General features: G+C 42.7%; 1 long non-coding RNA gene across 1 annotated transcript; it reads left to right on the forward strand.

Moving 5' to 3' along the window:
* The first annotated feature begins 3,784 nt into the window (after nt 1-3,784).
* Nucleotides 3,785-18,271, forward strand: LOC141122531 (uncharacterized). The gene is made up of 3 exons (XR_012240625.1): nt 3,785-3,932; nt 9,268-9,385; nt 15,484-18,271. It is a non-coding gene; the product is annotated as an uncharacterized lncRNA (long non-coding RNA).
* The last annotated feature ends 3,303 nt before the right edge of the window (nt 18,272-21,574 follow it).

Below are 21,574 nucleotides of genomic sequence, written 5' to 3' on the forward strand. Positions count from 1 at the left end.
TAAGATCACCTACTGAAGAGTCTGGAATTATTTGCAACACTTGTCATGACTGGCTGATTGACTGATAAGCATCTGTAAACCTTTCACCTCTACTGAAGCAAAAATAAGTATGTAATTATTTGTTTATTTATGTTCCAAGGTGGAGAAATCATCATGTGCTTTTGCTGGGTTCCTTCAAAGTAAGTGTTTGTGTGTAGTGTGTGTGCATATATATATATATATATATATATATATATATATATATATATATATATATATATATATATATATATATATATATATATATATATATATATATATATATATCTATAGAGAGATATAGAGAGATATATATAGAGATATATATATATATATATATATATATATCTCTATATATATATATATATATATATATATATAGAGATATATATATATATCTCTCTCTCTCTCTCTCTCTATAGATATATATATATATATATATATATATATATATATATATCTATAGAGAGATATAGAGAGATATATATATATATATATATCTCTATATATATATATATATATATATATATATATAGAGATATATATATATATCTCTCTCTCTCTCTCTCTCTCTCTATATATATATATATATATATATATATATATATATATATATATCTATATGTATCTATCTATCTATATATATATATATATATATATATATATATATATATATATATATATACAGTGGGGACTGAAAGTATTCAGACCCCCTTAAATGTTTCACTCTTTGTTATATTGCAGCCATTTGCTAAAATCATTTAAGTTCATTTTTTTCCTCATTAATGTACACACAGCACCCCATATTGTACACACAGCACCCCATATTGTACACACAGCACCCATATTGTACACACAGCACCCCATATTGTACACACAGCACCCCATACTGACAGAAAAACACAGAATTGTTGACATTTTTGCAGATTTATTAAAAAAGAAAAACTGAAATATCACATGGTCCTAAGTATTCAGACCCTTTGCTCAGTATTTAGTAGAAGCCCCTTTTGATCTAATACAGCCATGAGTCTTTTTGGGAAAGATGCAACAAGTTTTTCACACCTGGATTTGGGGATCCTCTGCCATTCCTCCTTGCAGATCCTCTCCAGTTCTGTCAGGTTGGATGGCAAATGTTGGTGGACAGCCATTTTTAGGTCTCTCCAGAGATGCTCAATTGGGTTTAAGTCAGGGCTCTGGCTGGGCCATTCAAGAACAGTCACGGAGTTGTTGTGAAGCCACTCCTTCATTATTTTAGCTGTGTGCTTAGGGTCATTGTCTTGTTGGAAGGTAAACCTTCGGCCCAGTCTGAGGTCCTGAGCACTCTGGAGAAGGTTTTCGTCCAGGATATCCCTGTACTTGGCCGCATTCAGCTTTCCCTCGATTGCAACCAGTCGTTCTGTCCCTGCAGCTGAAAAACACCCCCACAGCATGATGCTGCCACCACCATGCTTCACTGTTGGGACTGTATTGGACAGATGATGAGCAGTGCCTGGTTTTCTCCACACATACCGCTTAGAATTAAGGCCAAAAAGTTCTATCTTAGTCTCATCAGACCAGAGAATCTTATTTCTCACCATCTTGGAGTCTTTCGGGTGTTTTTTAGCAAACTCCATGCGGGCTTTCATGTGTCTTGCACTGAGGAGAGGCTTCTGTCGGGCCACTCTGCCATAAAGTCCCGACTGGTGGAGGGCTGCAGTGATGGTTGACTTTCTACAACTTTCTCCCATCTCCCGACTGCATCTCTGGAGCTCAGCCACAGTGATCTTTGGGTTCTTCTTTACCTCTCTCACCAAGGCTCTTCTCCCCCGATAGCTCAGTTTGGCCGGACGGGCAGCTCTAGGAAGGGTTCTGGTCATCCCAAACGTCTTCCATTTAAGGATTATGGAGGCCACTGTGCTCTTAGGAACCTTAAGTGCAGCAGAGATTTTTTGGTAACCTTGGCCAGATCTGTACCTTGCCACAATTCTGTCTCTGAGCTCTTCAGGCAGTTCCTTTGACCTCATGATTCTCCTTTGCTCTGACATGCACTGTGATCTGTAAGGTTTTATATAGACAGGTGTGTGGCTTTCCTAATCAAGTCCAATCAGTATAATCAAACACAGCTGGACTCAAATGAAGGTGTAGAACATCTCAAGGATGATCAGAAGAAATGGACAGCACCTGAGTTATATATATGAGTGTCACAGCAAAGGGTCTGAATACTTAGGACCATGTGATATTTCAGTTTTTCTTTTTTTATAAATCTGCAAAAATGTCAACAATTCTGTGTTTTTCTGTCAATATGGGGTGCTGTGTGTACATTAATGAGGAAAAAAAAATAACTTAAATGATTTTAGCAAATGGCTGCAATATAACAAAGAGTGAAAAATTTAAGGGGGGTCTGAATACTTTCTGTATTTTTATGATTTAAAATAATAAGATTGGAGGGTGGAGCTGTAACTGCTTAGATTCATACAGTTGTGTATTATTTACAGGTTCATCTACTGAGCTCTGTAATTAACAGGATTTTTGTGAAACAGAGCAGCTAAGAATACAACGGATAATGCATAAAAAGAGCCTAGAGATCCACCTGCAGCATGAATATGATAAATATACAAAATATATATATAGATATATATATAGATCTATATCTATATATAGATCTATATATAGATCTATATATAGATATATCTATATAGAGATATATCTATATATAGATCTATATATATATATACATATATAGATAGTGGTGGACAGTGGTGGAGTGGTGACATCACTTATAGGCTTCACCCATAGGCTTCAATGGCCCATCCATTATTGGCGCTACCTCCTCTCCCCTGCAGCTGCTCTGGCTAACACAGGGGAGTCAGATGTTGGGGGGGAGAGGACAGTTTTGAGGCTAGTGAGGTGTAAGCTGGAATCCCACCTTAACCATAAGACAGCCAGATCTTTACCATAAGTGTTCTTCAATTTTTAAAATTTCATCTCCTATTTGTAGTTTTTTTTTTGTTTTTTTTGTTACCTTGTCTTTTTATATGAAAATGTAATCTTCATAAAAGTTTTTTGATTGGATACAATCACCGTTTCCCTGAATTATTTTGGCGGGTTTAGATATAACCTTAGTTTGTATGTATATCTAATTTATTTTATTTATTTATTTTTAGAATTGTGTGTAGAAGGGTGAAAACCCCTATTGGTTCATATTTTTGCTGTCTGCATACTGTTGGGGAAATTTCCCTTCACTTCCTGTCCCAGAGATGCAACGGGAAGTGAGAGTAAATCTCCCCAAAGTGAGGGAATTCCCCCTCTGAGATAGTTGTCCCCGGACATCCAGCAGTTTAATGCCGTCTTATAACCAGGATGTGGGGACCTGCTAAGTCACGCTTGGCACTTTTTGTAAGACCCTCGAGGCCCCTGCATTTATTAATCTGTGTTTTCCCATTGCCCTTTAGTAACAGGAATTTCCCGCAGTCTCCTGTAATTTGTCTCCAGTTTATGTCTTCTGGAGCATGTCCCCGGTCTCCATCATCTCCTAAAGAACGTTAGAGGTCTCCGACCATCAATTGTAGCAAACCCGTAGACCATGGGTCTTCAAACTATGGCCCTCCAGTTGTTCAGGAACTACAATTCCCATCATGCCTAGTCATGTCTGTGAATGTCCGAGTTTTACAATGCCTCATGGGATGTGTAGTTCTGCAACAGCTGGAGGGCCGTAGTTTGAAGATCCCTGCCATAGACTGTGACCATATCCTGTTGCATGTCTTTCCTTTTGGAATTTGTTGAATATAATGTGCGGCCCTTTTGGAGATATCCCTTGAGGTCCCTTATATTAAGAAAGTTGTCACCACTGCTTATAGATAACGGTCACAATGTATCTGATGGAGGAATAAATGTCCTTTTTATTCCACAGAGAGAACAGACGGCTCCTTTGTAATGTAAGTACAAAATTCCTGCTTCAGACTCCGGAAATAATAACCTTTATTGGGGAAATTGATGACAGATTGCACACATTGGAGGGGTGGGGGGGGCAATAACAAAGAGGGGTGCAGACATAAGTCCTAATCTGAGAAAACAAAGTAGATCCTTCGGATCACAAGTCCCTTGTTAATAAAGAGTAGGGATGAGCCGAATCTACCTGGGACAGTACGGGGCAGTTTTTGGTGAACTTTACTGGAGCTCTTGTTTGCCGAATTTGAACCCTATTGAAGTCACTTTAAATTAAAAACTGTTCTGGCCATTTTCCAAGCTAATAGGCAAGGGATTATCAAAAAATTGCAACAGGGGGTGGGCACTGCCCTGCCGAACATGTGCCAATGCAAAAAAAAAAAAAAAGTAGCGATTTTAATAATGTGCAAAGTGATTGTAAGCCCTCAAAAGTTTTTCCTCTTAAACACTTGCCTACCGGGCACTTCACCCCCTTCCTGCCCAGGACAATTTTCAGCTTTCAGTGCTGTCGCACTTTGAATGACAATTGCAACACGGTACCCAAACTACATTTTTATAATTTTTTTTCACACAAATAGAGCTTTTTTTGCCAAATAAACAAAGACCGAAAAAAAAACTTTCATAGTTTTGCAAACAGGTCATTTTTCTCCTTCATTAATGTGCGCTGATGAGGTGGCACTGACGGGCACTGATGGGCACTGATAAGGTGGCACTGATGGGCACTGATGGGCGGCACTGATGGGCGCTACTGATGGGCACTGATAGGAGGCACTAATGGCTACTGATTTGTGGCACTGATAAGAGGCACTAATGGGTACTGATTTGTGGCACTGATAAGAGGCACTAATGGGTACTGATAGGCACTGATATGTGGCACTGATAGGCGGCACTAATGGGTACTGATAGGCACTGATATGTGGCACTGATGGGCACTGGTAGGTGGCACTGATAGGTGACATTGAGGAAGCAGTGGTGGGCACTGATTGGCAGCAGTGGTGGGCACCGATTGGCAGCACTTTTGCAGAAGCCAATTTATCGGCTCATTTCTCCTCTCCTCCATACGCTGACATCATGAGAAGGAGCGGTGTAGAGAGCCGATAACTGGCTTCTGTTGACATTGTGTTCAGGTGTGATTGGACACAGCTGATCACTTGGTAAAGAGCCGCTGATTTGGCTCTTTACCTCAATCTGTTTTTGGCAGCTTCTGGAGGTCACTGCGATCACAGAGCACATCACCCACGTCCAGAAGCGGGTACGCAGCAAGCGCAGTCATGGGATGACCACGCTGTAGCCGTCATTCAGCTATAGCACAGTCAACAAGTGGTTAAGATAACAAACATGTTATACTTACCTGCTCTGTAATGGTTTTGCACAGAGCAGCCCCGATCCTCTTCTTCTTGGGTCCCCCGTCGGCACTGCTGACAGTTCCTGGCCAGTTCATTATGTTTAATAACAAAGTAACTGGGGATACCCATCATCTATACCAGACCCTTATCTTACATGGTGGTCTGGTATAGATATTCATTGTGGACACCACTTTAAAAAAAAAAAAGTTTGGGAATCTCACTAAAAATATATATCAGACACTTATCCTTAGTGAAAATTTGTGGGAAACCCCATACAAAAGAAGAAAAAAAAGTGTGCAGTCCCAAAATCTTTAACAGACCCTTGGCCAAGCAGGCAGCCTGTAAAAGCCATGAAAAGGAGTGATGAAGGTGCAACTCCCCTCTTGAGGTCACATGCCCTCATCATGGGGAAGGTAGGAGGAAACGTCTCCAAAGTGAGGGAATTCCCTTCTTAGACAGTTTTCACCAGAACAAATGTTCCTACTGGAAGCTGTCCCCTCACCTCCTGTTCATGTGATAACTCCAAAGCGTTATTTTTGCCATCAATTTCTGCACCAGAGACAATGGGCAAATGGTGAAGGGTGCATACAGTGGGGCAAAAAAGTATTTAGTCAGCCACCAATTGTGCAAGTTTTCCCACTTAAAAAGATGAGAGAGGCCTGTAATTGTCATCATAGGTATACCTCAACTATGAGAGACAAAATGTGGAGACAAATCCGGACAATCACATTGCCTGATTCTTGAAAGAATTTATTTGCAAATTATGGTGGAAAATATGTATTTTGTCAATATCAAAAGTTCATCTCAATACTTTGTTATATATCCTTTGTTGGCAATGACAGAGGTCAAACATTTTCTGTAAGTCTTCACAAGGTTGTCACACACTGTAGCTGGTATGTTGGCCCATTCCTCCATGCAGATCTCCTCTAGAGCAGTGATGTTTTGGGACTGGCGCTGGGCAACACGGACTTTCAACTCCCTCCAAAGGTTTTCTATGTGGTTGAGATCTGGAGACTGGCTAGGCCACTCCAGGACCTTGAAATGCTTCTAACGAAGCCACTCCTTCGTTGCCCGGGCGGTGTTTTTGCGATCATTGTCATGCTGAAAGACCCAGCCACGTTTCATTTTCAATTCCCTTGCTGATGAGAGGAGGTTTGCACTCAAAATCTCACGATACATGGCCCCATTCATTCTTTCATGTACACGGATCAGTCGTCCTGTTCCCTTTGCAGAGAAACAGCCCCAATGCATGATGTTTCCACCCCCATGCTTCACACGACGAGTTGTGTTTCTACTAAACAGTTCTACTTTGGTTTCATCTGACCATATGACATTCTCCCAATCCTCTTCTGGATCATCCAAATGCTCTCTAGCAAACCTCAGATGGGCCCAGACATGTACTGGCTTAAGCAGGGGAACACGTCTGGCACTGTAGGATCTGAGACCCTGGCGGCGTAGTGTGTTACTGATGGTAGCCTTTGTTACGTTGGTCCCAGCTCTCTGCAGGTCATTCACTAGGTCCCATGTTTAGAACAGTCTGACAGCAAAATGACATTTCAAAGGAAAAAAGTCATTTAAAACTACTTGCGGCTATTAATGAATTGTCGGTCCGACAATAGACATAAAAGTTCATTGATAAAAACTGCATGGGATTTCCCCACAGGGGAACCCCAAACCAAAATTTAAAAAAAAAATGGCGTGGGGGTCCCCCTAAATTCCATACCAGGCCCTTCAGGTCTGGTATGGATTTTAAGGGGAACCCCGCACCAAATTTATTTTAAAAAATAGCGTGGGGTCCCCCCAAAAATCTATACCAGATCCTTATCCGAGCACGCAACCTGGCAGGCTGCAGGAAAAGAGGGGGGGACGAGAGAGCGCCCCCACCCTCCTGAACCGTACCAGGCTACATGCCCTCAACATTGGGAGGGTGCTTTGGGGTCCCCCCCAAAGCACCTTGTCCCCATGTTGATGGTGACAAGGGCCTCATCCCCACAACCCTTGCCCGGTGGTTGTGGGGGTCTGCGGGCGGGGGGCTTATCGGAATCTGGAAGCCCCCTTTAACAAGGGGGCCTCCAGATCTCGACCCCCCCTGTGTGAAATGGTAAGGGGGTACAAAAGTACCTTACCATTTCATTAAAAAAAGTGTCAAAAATGTTAAAAATGACAAGAGACAGTTTTTGACAATTCCTTTATTTAAAGTCTTCTTCTTTCCATCTTCTTTCTTCTATCTTCTTTCTTCTATCTTCCTTCGGTTTCTTCCTCCATCTTCTTCTTCCTCTGGTTCTTCCTCCGATCCTCTGCTTCTTGCTCCGGTGTTCTCGTCCGGCATCTTCCTCCGCGGCGACTTCTTCCCTTCTTTGTTCTCGGGCCGCTCCGCATCCATGATGGGAGGCTCCCGCTGTGTGACGCTTCTCGTCTTCTGACACTTCTTAAATAACGGAGGGCCGGGCCACCCGGTGACCCCGCCCCCCCCCTCTGACGCACGAGGACTTAACGGGGACTTCCCTGTGGCATTCCCCATGAGGTCAGAGGGGGGCGGGGTCACACGTTACATCACCCTCCCAATGTTGAGGGCATGTGGCCTGGTACAGTTTAGATGGGGGGAGCGCTCTCTCGTCCCCCCATCCTTTCCTGCGGCCTGCCAGGTTGTGTGCTCGGATAAGGGTCTGGTATGGATTTTTAGGGGGGACCACATGCTATTTTTTTTTTTAATTTTGGCGTGGGGTTCCCCTTCAAATCCATACCAGACCTGAAGGGTTTGGTATGGATTTTGAGGGGGACCCACACGCCATTTTTTTTTTAAATTTTGACGCGGGGTTCCCCTTAATATCCATACCAGACCTGAAGGACCTGGTATGGATTTGAGGGGGACCCCCACGCCATTTTTTTTTTTTTTTAATTTTGGTTCAGAGTTCCCCTGTGGGGAAATCCCATGACGTTTTTATCAATGAACTTTTAGGTCTATTGTCGGACCGACAATTCATTAATAGCCGCGAGTAGTATTAAATGACTTTTTTTCCTTTGAAATGTCATTTTGCTGTCAGACTGTTCTAAACACGGAAAACATGCACCCCTTTACAGGCATACTATAGACACCCCTCAGGTATGAAATTTAAAGGAATATTACATTTTTATTGTTTCACTTTAAGCATTATTAAAATCACTGCTCCCGAAAAAAACGGCCGTTTTTAAAACTTTTTTTTTGCATTGATCCATGTCCCCTGGGGCAGGACCCGGGTCCCCAAACACTTTTTATGACAATACCATGCATATAAACCTTTAAAATTAGCACTTTTGATTTCTTCCATGGACTTTTAAAGGGTGTTCCGCGGCTTTTGAATTTGCCGCGAACACTCCAAATTGTTCGCTGTTCGGCGAACTGGCAAACAGCCGATGTTCGAGACGAGCATGAGTTCGACTCGAACTCGAAGCTCATCCCCAGTCTTCACCATATTGGAGTTTGGAGTGTGACTGTTTGAGGTTGTGGACAGGTGTCTTTTATACTGATAACAAGTTCAAACAGGTGCCATTAATACAGGTAATGAGTGGAGGACAGAGGAGTCTCTTAAAGAAGAAGATACAGGTCTGTGAGAGCCAGAAATCTTGCTTGTTTGTAGGTGACCAAATACTTATTTTCCACCATAATTTGCAAATAAATTCTTTCAAAAATCAGACAATGTGATTGTCTGGATTTGTTTCCACATTTTGTCTCTCATAGTTGAGGTATACCTATGATGACAATTACAGGCCTCTCTCATCTTTATAAGTGGGAGAACTTGCACAATTAGTGGCTGACTAAATACTTTTTTGCCCCACTGTATACTCAATGGGAATGCACCAGACAGTATCTAACCTCTCACCAAACCTCCCAAAACTAAAAAAAAAAGATAATGTTGGCTTTACACACAGTTTACTTTTATGTTGCATTTAGTTAAATATTCTTTAAGTTCTGTTTCTTCTTTGTGTCCTCCAATTCCAGAGTGTTGTCACTTCCTTCATTTGGGTTCATTATCACAATGCTGAGTCTGAAATTTCTGGTTCTGGTGGGTCTCGCTGTGATCCCGCTGACCCCCTGGATGGAGATGGGAAATCCGGCGGTGAGTATCTGACTTTAATACAAAGTAACACATAGAACACAGTGATGTCATAAATCATCTCATGTTGTCATATTTATATCATTGGATCCAATTCATTCATCTCCATAACACTGATGCAGCGTACACACGAGCATAATGTCCGTCAGAAAAAGTCTGATGGGAGCTTTTCATTGTATATTTCGTGTGTATGCCCCATCGGATTTTTTCCGTCGAAAATTCTGACGGACCTAGAAAGAGAACATGTTCTAAATTTTTCCAACGGAACTAATTACTATCGGGAAACCCGCTTGTCTGTATGCTGTTCCAACGTACCAAAAATGATGCATGCTCTGAAGCAAGTACGAGACGGAAACTATTGGCTACTCGCTATTGTACTTCCTTTTTTTAGTCCCGCTGTACGTGTTGTACGTCACCTCGTTCTGGGCAGTCGGACTTTGGTGTGACCGTATGCAAGTCAGCTTGAGCGGAATTCCATTGGAACTCCGTGGGAAAAACCTTCAGAGTTTATTCCGACGGCAAAACTGGTCGTGTGTACAGGGCATCAGATCAGATATAACTAGAGGAGATTTAGTTTACTCTGTGCACTTCTTTGAGGCAAAACTGATTCTATATATCTTGTCTTAATGTTCGGGAAACTAGGAGCTTCTATCTGACATGGGAAGGAAAAAAGCTGGTCATACTAGAGTAGATTGTCCAACAAATGTTTGTACAAAAGATCCCTTCGGTACATTTGTTGACTTGACAAATGCCATTTGAAAAGACTTCAAAATGTTATTTGCTTTTAACATTCAATTTTGGAAGGATTACTATTTCCCATATTTTTTTTTTTAAATGTACTTTGTTAAAACCTGTTCTCTCAAGAAAAAATTTCCATCTCACTCTTTTAAATTTTATTGTCACTATGGTTTAAATAGAACACCAATGGAAACCCCTACTTACCATTAGAAAATCAAACAAATGTTCCTAAAAGAATGGTTTTTGAACCACATTCTTCTTGTGTATGGCCAGCATAAAGGCGTTATAAACGTTCCTACCTGTACTTTGTGTTTTTCACCTTCATAAGATGTAAATTGATCATGTAATGTCATGGTGTCATTCATAAGATGTACATTGGTCATGTAGCCTAAAGCAGTGGTCATCAACCCTGTCCTCAGGGCCCACTAACAGGCCAGGTTTTATGTATTACCTTGGAGGAGATGCAGACTAGAATACTGCAATCACTGAGCAGCAAATTATATCACCTGTGATGTATTTCAGTTATCTTGCAAACCTGGCCTGTTAGTGGGCCCTGAGGACAGGGTTGATGACCACTGGCCTAAAGGTGTCATTCATAAAAAAAGCACAATGGTCTTGTTGTCTTGTGGTGTAATTTGTTGCCCTGCACTCACAGCCTGTAGTAGGGTAAATCGTCAAATTTCAGTGTCAATTATTTATGTTTGTGTTCAAACAGGATGTATGCAGTATGGCACTGCACAGGTTAATACATGACCTCTGTCTGTAGTGTGAGAACTGACACCTGTAGTAGACCCCCTTGTCTTATTCTGAGGCATTGGATCAGGATGAGACACCTTTGGCTGACATTCCATCCAAGCTTAAGGATACCATTGCTACCCTTATTTGCGCTGTATGAGCCGGCTTAGCATTGTATTCTCACACCAAGGTCTCCAGTATGGGGTTAGTAAAATTAGCAAAACCTGCTAAAACCTTTCCAGTCCACTAACTACTAAGGCCAGTGGGTGATCTGTATTACCAATTTGTCACTCTTCCCTTTGGCCTGTCCCTGGCCCCTGGGTTCTCACCAAACTGCTTGCCCTGCTCCTAGCTCTGTGTTATGCTTAGAGGATCCATGTTGTAGTTTACTTGGATGATCTCTTGCTGAAGCATTAGTCCTCCCTATACCTGTCAGCCATTATCCAGCAAAAAATTACAAACTATGAAGAGCTTCGGTTGAATCCTCAACCGGCTGAAGTTGTCTCTAGAACCAACTCACTGGTAAGAGTATTTAGGCACTGTGCAGGATCTTCTGTCCTGGGACAATCTTCTGTCCTTCCAATCTTCTACTCAGGCCCTCTGGGCCCACAGACAACCCTCACTTCTTTCCTTTGAGGCAGCGCCTAATGGTTTACTCCAAACAAATTTTTCTGGCAGTGTGGCACTCATTCCTTGGACAGCTTCATTTGCCTGACCTCTAAGGCCAGACTCTCCCTGGTGTAGTGGATTTCCAACACAGTGCTGGAGTCAGGGAAACCCTTTACTCCAAGATGTGCAAGGTTCTCGCAATGGGTGCCAGCTTTATGGGTTGGGAAGGAGTCCTGGATGCTATCTTGGTGCAGGGGATTTGATTATTGGAAGAGGCCTGACTTCCCATCAACATCCCCAACATCATGAAATTCAGGGCAATTTGGTTGTCCCTTCAATGCTGGACCTCTTATTTGTCAGGGCACCCAATGAGAATGTGGGCAGTGGTCCACTTCAACTATCAAGGAGACACCAGAAGTTGTGTCACTCAAAAGGAAGTAGACTTTACCCCCCCCCCCCCCCCCCCCCGGGCAGAGCTGCATGTTCCAACCCTGTCCACAGTCCACATTCCAGGCATAGAAAACTGGCAAACTGACTTCTTGCACCATCTGGATCCAGGTAAATAGGCTGACTATCTGAAGGTGCTTCAAGAGCTTTTAGCTTTTCTGTAGGTGGGGGGGGGGGCAGACATATAATCTGACATCCAGATTTAACAACAAACTGAACAGGTTTGTTGGCTGGTTCAGGGACCCTTGGGCATTCACAGTGTATGCTCTGCTGACACTGTGGAATCAGTTTGACCTGATTGATGCCTTTCTACCCCTCTAGATATTCCCTCATCTACTCCTCAGGATCGAGATGGAGAGCATTACTGTGATTAGACATGTGCAGAATGGAAAAGTTTGTTTCATTTTGTTTCAGATAAATTTGTTATGTTACTAATTTCCTTTTGTGGATTTGTATTGGGATTAATTTAGTTTAATTTAGTTTATTCATTTTCTAATGAATTCCAAATTTTCATAACGATTCGAATTCTGTGTGAAGAATAACTGGCTGTTAGGTAGTGGGCCAGGAATCCGGCCGCCGCCGGCTGTCAGGGGGTTTTTCTGTAAAGAAAAGAATGCTGGCAATGAAAAATAAAGGATTTTTTTTTAAATGGTGTAGGGTCCCCCTCAAAAGCATGCAGCCCAGCAGGTCAGGAAAGGGGGGGGGGGGGGGGACAAGTGGGCAACCTTCCTCCTAAACCATACCAGGCAACGTAGCTTCAACATGGGGGGGGGGTGCTTTGGGGAAGGGGGTCTCTGCCTCCCCCAAAGCACCTTTAACCCACGTTGATGGGGACAAGGGCCTCTTCCCCATAACCCTGGCCGGTGGCTGTGGGGGTCTGTGGGGGAGGGGCTTATCAAGGGGGCCCCTAGATCCCACCCCCCATGTGATTGAATATGAGGTACATTGCACCGCTACTCATTCACCAAAAAAAGTGTCAAAAATAAATAAAAACACTAAGCCAGTTTTTGACAATTCCTTTATTGAGAATAAAAAACAAAAACAATGTCCCCAAAAGTACATTCAGCATCAAACATGATGAACGCCGCCGACCCCCCAAAAAAAGAAAGATATTCCATCCTAGGAAGTACTCAGTGAGATGCACCCTAATTTTCCTCCAGTCAGGTCTAGATCAGAGTCTGGCCTTTAAGTACTTGAGTATCTGATTGGCCAAATCTAACCCTTGGTGGTTCTATTTCAGAAACTGTTGGTATCTCATTTCTTAGCTAAATCCATTGTGTGGAGTGCCAAAACATTCTCTCACCCTGTTCCACTGTGCCTCCCTTTGACCTTAACCTGGTGCTTTTGGCCATTCTGAGGCCACCCTTTCAACCTATTAGGGACCTTGAAAAAGTCACGTGGCAGTGACGTAACATGTAGGAGGAGCCTGTGACATCCCCAGCATCTGTAGTGTGTGAGATAGCGGTGGTGAGTGAAGCGCCTTGCCGCTGAGCTCTTGTTGCAGCTGATCAACACAAAAGCGATCCCATTTAGGAGAGTATGTGAGTGAAACATCTTTTTTTTGATATATAGTATCCAAAGGGTGTTTAATCTCTGCGCAATGGATATATAAATTTTCTCTTTACATGTCCGGGATTTGAGTGGAGGAGCGATTATAATTAAAGAAGAAGTGAAAGAAGTAAAAGTAAAAAAACTTGTTTGACACTATTTTTGTTTCAATATTGTCACAATATAACTGACACTAATTGGTTTGGTTACAAACACCTGATGAACTGTGAGCACTTTATATGAAGGATTTTTCTAGGAAAAGGAAGATATTTATGTATATCTTTGCACATTTGTATGTATTTATATTTTGGAAGTGTCAAGTGGCACGGTATATACTTATTTAGATACATTTTATATTTCTTTTATAAGTAGCAGGTATGTTTTAGAGCACGTGCACATTATAGTAAGTTTTATCACTAATGCATTTTTTATGAGCACATCACGCTTATAATGGTGGGATAAGCTTGATTTATATTCCACTTTAGAATTTATAAGAATTTTCAGATTAAGAATATTTGGAGGTATTTTTAGAAGCATATTTTTTTACCTCTTTTTACCTTTCACTAATTTTAATGGGAATATGAGGATAATATGAGCGCAACTGACTACTTTACTATTTATTGATCTTAACCTATTAGGGATATTTCCTAGTCTGACCTTATCTTCAAGGTGACTTTTCTTGTAGGTATCACCTCTGTAAGGCATGTCTTAGCAGCTTTGTCCTGTAATTAACATTTCCTAGTATTACACAAGGACAAGGTTGTCCTGAGCCCTACCCCTCTCCCCCCCAAGGTGGTTTATTCCTTCTACCTCAGCCAGGACATTATTTTCCCCTTCTTATGTCCTACTCCAGAACATCCCAAATAAATCTCCTTTCCATTCTCTTGAAATGGTATACATTGTAATGCCCTGTACACACGATAGGATTTTCCGACGGAAAATGTGTGATAGGACCTTGTTGTCGGAAATTCCGACCGTGTGTAGGCTCCATCACACATTTTCCATCGGATTTTCCGACACACAAAGTTTGAGAGCAGGCTATAAAATTTTACGACAACAAAATCCGTTGTCGGAATTTACGATCGTGTGTACACAAATCCGAAGCACAAAGTGCCACGCATGCTCAGAATAAATAAAGAGATGAAAGCTATTGGCCACTGCCCCGTTTATAGTCCCGACGTTTTACGTCACCGCGTTCAGAATGATCGGATTTTCCGACAACTTTGTGTGACCGTGTGTATGCAAGACAAGTTTGAGCCAACATCCGTCGGAAAAAATCCTAGGATTTTGTTGTCGGAATGTCCGATCAATGTCCGACCGTGTGTACGGGGCATTATAGTTCTCCTCTCAGCTACAGGCAATCATATTCTTTCTTTTGCTTCCCAAGGGTTTCTGCAAGGGGCTCCCTGCTTCTTGTTCCACCATTACTAAGTGAATTAGATAAGCCATCATTTAAGCCTATAGTTTGAAGAAAAAGATTCCCCACTTACCTGTTAAGACGCACTCTATCAGATCTCTTAGAGCTTCATGAGGTTTTCAGGATCAAGCATCTGTTTCTCATATTTACACTTAGTCTTCTGTTCATAGGATAAGTTCTACCAGGTGGATGTTGAGGCCTCCTCTGATGACAATATCGGTCATAAAATGCTACAAGCTGCTCTCTCTGAGGTCTGCTGAACCCTTCTTGGCCCATCTGCTGTGTGGACCTGGTGGCATTTCTTGCCCATCCCACAGTTGGACTGTTTATAAACATCCCATGGTAAAGAAAATTGGACTGTTTCTTGGAGTTCAGTATAGAGCACAGGGCCCTCCTCTCTGTTCATTATGATTTCACTATTTCAAAATTGAAGCCAACCAAGAGTGGGAATGTTAATATTGGGGACTCAGCTTTCTTTTCTGCCAGAGTCCAATCACCTGAAGGTAGCCGCATATAACCCATGGTGATGGAGTCTGTACAACGACCAAAGCAATGGTATCATTTATGTTGATTTTGTTCTTTCTGATGTTTTTCATTTCTATTTCAGGAGAAGAGAAAAAAGAAAAGAACAAATATTTCTACAGAAGATGTTGCTGATGATAAAGTATACGAGGTCCTGGAAGAAGCTGAGAATGGAATCTAGGAATAAACTATTATATACTATATTTCACTCTCTGAGAACACCATACAAAGCTTCACTGATCAGTCAGACAGTATGGAAAGCTGTGAACACCAAGAGATATATTAGAGACTTCTATCTGATGAAAGGCTTTGGAGATCACATCTCTGTGCAGAGCTCCCATGTTCTGTATGATGGATCACTGTATGGTGGGAGATGATTGGAAGGCAGTACTGAGGTCCTGGGTTCAGTTTCACTTAAGGAAGTATCTGAATGAAGTTTATATATATCCCTGTGTTGGGTTGGGTATCTCTTATACCAGCATTTTATATTTACATACTGTTATACTGTAGGTACTATGAATAAGGCAGATTACAGACACCTGCAGGATTATACTTCCAAGCACACATACTGAAAATATACAGAAACAGGGCTGCCGATTGAGAGGTTCAGGCAACCCCACACTCTGTGCATTATCCACTTCTGACCCCTATACTAAGCACATTACATACACCTGACCCCTACACCTTACACTGAGTACATTACATACACCTGACCCTTACACTAAGCACATTACATACACCTGACCCCTACACCTTACACTGAGTACATTACATACACCTGATCCTTACACTAAGCACATTACATACACCTGACCCCTACACCTTACACTGAGTACATTACATACACCTGACCCCTACACCTTACTCTGAGTACATTACATACACCTGACCCCTACACCTTACACTGAGTACATTACATACACCTGACCCTTACACTAAGCACATTACATACACCTGACACTTACACTGTGTACATTACATATACCTGACCACTGCACTCTACGCATTATACACCCCTGACCCCTACACTTAATATATTACATACATTTGACCCATACACTCTGTACTTTACATACACCTGAACATTGTACTATGTACATTACACGCCCCTGTGCTCTCTACATTACATACACCTGACCCCTGCACTCTGTATATTACGCACACCAGACACCTGCACTCTGTTTTACCTACTCCTAACCTACACTGTACATTACACACAACTGCCCCCTGTAATATATACGTTGCACACACCTGACCCCTGTACTATGTACACTACACACTCCTGATCCTAGCACTCTTTATATTACATAAACCTGCCCATGGTACAATGTATATTTCATACACCTGACCCTGATGCTATGTATATCACACACACCTGACCCTGGTACAATGTATATTACACACACCTGACCCCAGGACAATGCATATTACAAACACCTGAACCCTGCACTATGTATATTACACACACCTGACACCTGTACTGTGTGTTTTACACACACCTGACCCCTGCATTATGTATATTACATACACCTGACCCCTGCATTATGTATAGTACATACACCTGACCCCGGTACAATGTATATTACACACATCTGACCCCGGTACAATGTACATTACACACACCTGACCCCTTACACCATGTATATTACACACAACTGACCCCTGCACTATGTATATTATACCCACCTGACCTTTGCACTATGTATATTGCACACACTTGACCTCTGCACTATGTATATTGCACACACTTGACCTCTGCACTATATATATTACCCACACCTGACCCCTGCACTATGTATATATTACGCACACCTGACCCCTGCATTCTGTACTTTACATATATATGACTCTCTAGTGTGCTAGATGTAGATAGTTCTTTTTTTGTAGAATAGGCTGTTAGTGTAGGAAAATTCAGCCTAGCTGAAAGCTAGGTGTAGCACCTCCTAGCTAGTGTGCTAGAGTAGGAAAACTGTTTGGCTTGGCTGGCAGCCAAGCCTGTGTTTTTTATCTGGATCAAGGAGGTGACTCAGGGAGGGCTGGATGACTCACAGGCAGCATCTCTGATACCTCCCCCTACTTCTAGTACTTGTTGGAAACTTCCAGAAGAACGGGATTGGAGGTGAGGGGGAGCTGGAGGGAGTATTCTGAGGGCTCTGACTAATCCCCAACAGATGGGTTGGCAGGGGGCAGGCACCCTCAAATACTCAGGGTCAGCCCAGCTGGGGAAGAGGCGTTTGGGTGGAAGCTGGAGATGGAGTATTAGGCTGTCGGTGGCCTTTGAGAGTAACCCCCTAGTCTGTGGGGAGGGGGGTGAATGGGCTCGGGTGCAGAGTGGCACGGGAGCAAGGAGAAGGACAGTAGGAGAAGACTGCCGGGTAAATCTCCAGGGAGGAAGACAGCCGACTGGGATGTGTGTGAGACAGTCGGGAGGACTGAGAGGTATCCTGAGAGGACTGGGTGAGAGCAGTCTGGGATGGATGCAGAGTCAGTCTGGGGGGACTGTGAGGGAAGAGTCAGGAGGGTTGGGAGAAGGGGCAGCTGCAGCCAGGTGGGCTGGCAGTGCCTAAAGAGGTGGTACTGGGATCAGAAGCCACAGAGGAAGGCCGAGTACTGGGACTTTTTGCTGCACCTAAAGGGGCCTGTGGTCCCTGCCTGTAATGGGCATGTTCTGGCCCTGACAAGTCCTGTGAGGTCCCATCAGACAGTACTTGGCTGGGAGAGAGAAAGTCTGCAAGCAAGTGATATGCAGAAGGCAGAAGAGGAGTGTAAATAGACTGTGAATAGTTGTGTCCATGAAGAGTTCCTTAATCAAGTGGGAATTCCTTATCACCCCATCCAAGTTTAATCCCCTAATAAAATACAAAAAAAACAAAGCTGCAAGGACTGTTTCTTGACTTAAGAGTGCTGTGGAAAATTTGATGTGCCTGGCTGTGCAGGGTAGGGGGATCCCTATTCACCTGCGGCTCCTGCGGGGGCAGCACTACACAGGCTTCGGCTGAACCTGGGTCAGGGTTGAGTGACTCAGGGAGGCCAGATGACTAAGCAGATGGCTCTTCTGGTGCCTCCCCCTGTTTCTGGAACCCTGGGGAAGCTTGCAGATGTAGTGGGTGGAGACCAGGATGCGCTGCTTGGCATATTTATGAGGTCCTTGACCAATCCCTAGCAGAAAGGGGCTGCAAGGGGGCCTGTTTACCTCATAAATATGCATGAGTCATGCCATCAGGTGCAGTCAGGTGGAAGATGGAGATGGAGTGCTGAGGAGGCTGTCGAAGGCCCTCGAGGGTGCCCTCTAGTCTGGGGGGGGTGTCCTTGGGCATGAGGCTCGGGTGCTGGGAGGATCCCAGACAACACATGGAGGAATCCTTCCTGGAGGCACAGGAGCAAGGAGAGGACAGCGGAAGAGAGTCAGCATGTCTGGGAGATCTCCTGAGGATCAATTCAAACAAGGTGTACATGCCCACACACCAAAAAACCCAGGGACGATACCTAAAAAAATGCTAGGACTTTATTTGGTTGATTTGTTGGATATGTGTGTTTTCACTTATATGGAGGGCTGGATTCAAAAAATTCCTCAGTCTGTTTGTCTCTATCTGCACTGCAGCAAATAGACGGCGTAAATGAGGCGGAATCAGAATTGTGCTATCACTAAAAAAAATCTCTATTTAAAAGGCACTCATGAAAAAGTATCAGTATTGCTCCTAGAATGTTCCAGAACCCTACGCCTCAGTTGGCAAATCTGGATACAGGGAGCTGTAACTCGGCTAGGGTGTCCCCGTAGCAAGCTGCTTACTGTGGGGGCACTGAACAGGAGGGAGGGGCCAGAAGCACAGAAGACGGAGCCAGGAAGGGGAAGATCGGGGCTGCTCTGTGCAAATCCACTGCAACAGAGCAGGTAAGTATAACATGTTTATTATTTTTATAGGAAAAAAAACGATACTTTACAATCACTTTAATCTATTTGAGTGGGTAAAGGACATAAACTTGATTGCTAGAAAATTTGTACTTAAAAAGTAATATAAGGACAAGCCCAGTGAGCCCATGCAAATAGTAACATCTAACGATATTGAAACAATTGGACTTCTTTGCAAGCAGAACGTGAGGGTGGAGGGGCAGAAGTTAGAGGTTTTTTTACAACATTCAGAACAAAATCCTCCGATCTCCCAAGGAAGCTAGTTAGAACTCCTTGTAAAATTGGTAGAGAGAGATCTAAACGCCCTGTGGAAAAAAACATGGAAGAATAAGGGGAATAAAAACTTCAACCTCACCTATCTAGAATGAAATACCCTGGAGGAATTAAAGAATGATCAGGAGCCGATCATAAAGACTGCAGATAAGGGTGTCCTCATGGACAAACCCTTCTACTTAAGGATGTGTTACAATATTCTCAGGAAATGAGGAAAATGATGAGATCCTACCTCAACATATTTACATGAGCTGAGGCAAGTCCTTATAGAGGGAAAATAGAAGGGGGTACAATCAGAAAAGGAATTGGAATATATGAGGAATTACCACCCGACAACTGACACTTTTTATGCACTACCAAAGGTCCATAAAAACCAGCTTACACCTGCGGGACGCCCAATAGTTACTGGAAACCACAATCTAACTGAGAAAGCCAGCAGATATATTGATATTGTCATGCCCCCCTATGTATATGGCTTATCATCATATATAGAAGACACTTGGGATTTTCTCAATAAATTAGAAGGGGTGACTCTGACTGATGACAACTTACTGGCACGTTTAGAGGTCGAAGCCTTGTATAGTAGCATCAATCATGATTTGGGTCTTGAAGCATGTGAACACTTCCTTAACGCCAGACAACACCATGACAAAACATACCAACAGAAGAGGGGCACAGCTTTTGGAACTGCATGTGCTCCCATGTATGCCAATTTATTTTTGGGACGGGACGGTGGGAGCAAACTATAGTGTTCCAGGAAGATTTGGAGAGATAAACGTCACATCTTCTTATGTGGGCAAGATTTTTAGATGATATTTTGATCTTGTGGCAGGGGCCCCAAAACAACCTTTATAGATTTTGTGACGTGTTTAAACAACAACAGTGTCAGGATGTTCTTCACCGGTGAAATCCATGAGGATCACCTTAATTTCCTTGATTTGGAAATAAGAAAAGGAATGAACGGTATGATCAATGCACAGATATACCACAAACCCACCACAGCCAATAGCCTATTACATTGGTCAAGTCATCATCCAGCCCCCCTGAAGTGAGTGATACCCATGGGGCAGTTCATACGAGGAAAAAGGAATTGCCCTTCAGAGGAGGCATTTAGAACAGAAAGTTTGCAACTGTTCAATCATTTTAGCAAAAGAAGGTATAAGCTGTGGCATCTGAAGAGATCCTATAAAAAAAGTGAAGGACATACCATGAACACAGCTGTTGAACCCAAAAGAAAGATCAAGGAAGAGTCAGGGATCATGAGAATAATAGACACATACTGTATTATACAAAGAAAGGTCACTGCCACCACCTATAACTGGTCTTCACAGCAAGGAGCACTGGAAGTGCAAACACATGTCAAAACAAAACCAAAGAATTTCCCAGCTCAACTTACCAACCAGCCTGCGACCAACCGAATTAACTGTTTTATAGACAATCAAACAAGATTTATAACATCATAAAAAGATACTGGCACATCCTGCAGGACGATAAGGATTTATCAGGCGCCTTGACATCAAGACCCCAGATTACTTATAGAAAAGGGAGAATCCTCAAAGAAATGCTGGTTCACAGCCATTATGAGGAAGGAAGCTCCATATCACGAGGTCCCTTAACATGGCTACCAGAGAAACCGTAGGGTAGTTTTAAATGTGGCCCTTGTAAAGCCTGTAGATATGTGCCTACAAAAAAGAACTTTATCAATCCAAAAAATGGAGAAAAATTTGATATTACATCTTTTTACAACTGTAATACAAAAGGTGTAATATACGTAGCAGAATGCCCCTGTTCACTTCTATATGTTGGCAAGACGATTCGCCAACTGAGGTGTAGGGTTCTGGAGCTTATAATTGATGTGGAACTAAAAAAAGGACAGACCAATCGCGAGACATATGTTACAAAAGCATAATGGGAAAGCTGATGGCCTGTGCTTTTGGGTGGTCCAGCAGAACGAACTGGGTCAGAGAAAAGGAGACCTGGATAAGAGATTATT

The sequence above is a fragment of the Aquarana catesbeiana genome, linkage group LG01 (genome assembly GCF_042186555.1).
Source record: "Aquarana catesbeiana isolate 2022-GZ linkage group LG01, ASM4218655v1, whole genome shotgun sequence".
NCBI classification, from domain to species: Eukaryota; Metazoa; Chordata; class Amphibia; order Anura; family Ranidae; genus Aquarana; species Aquarana catesbeiana.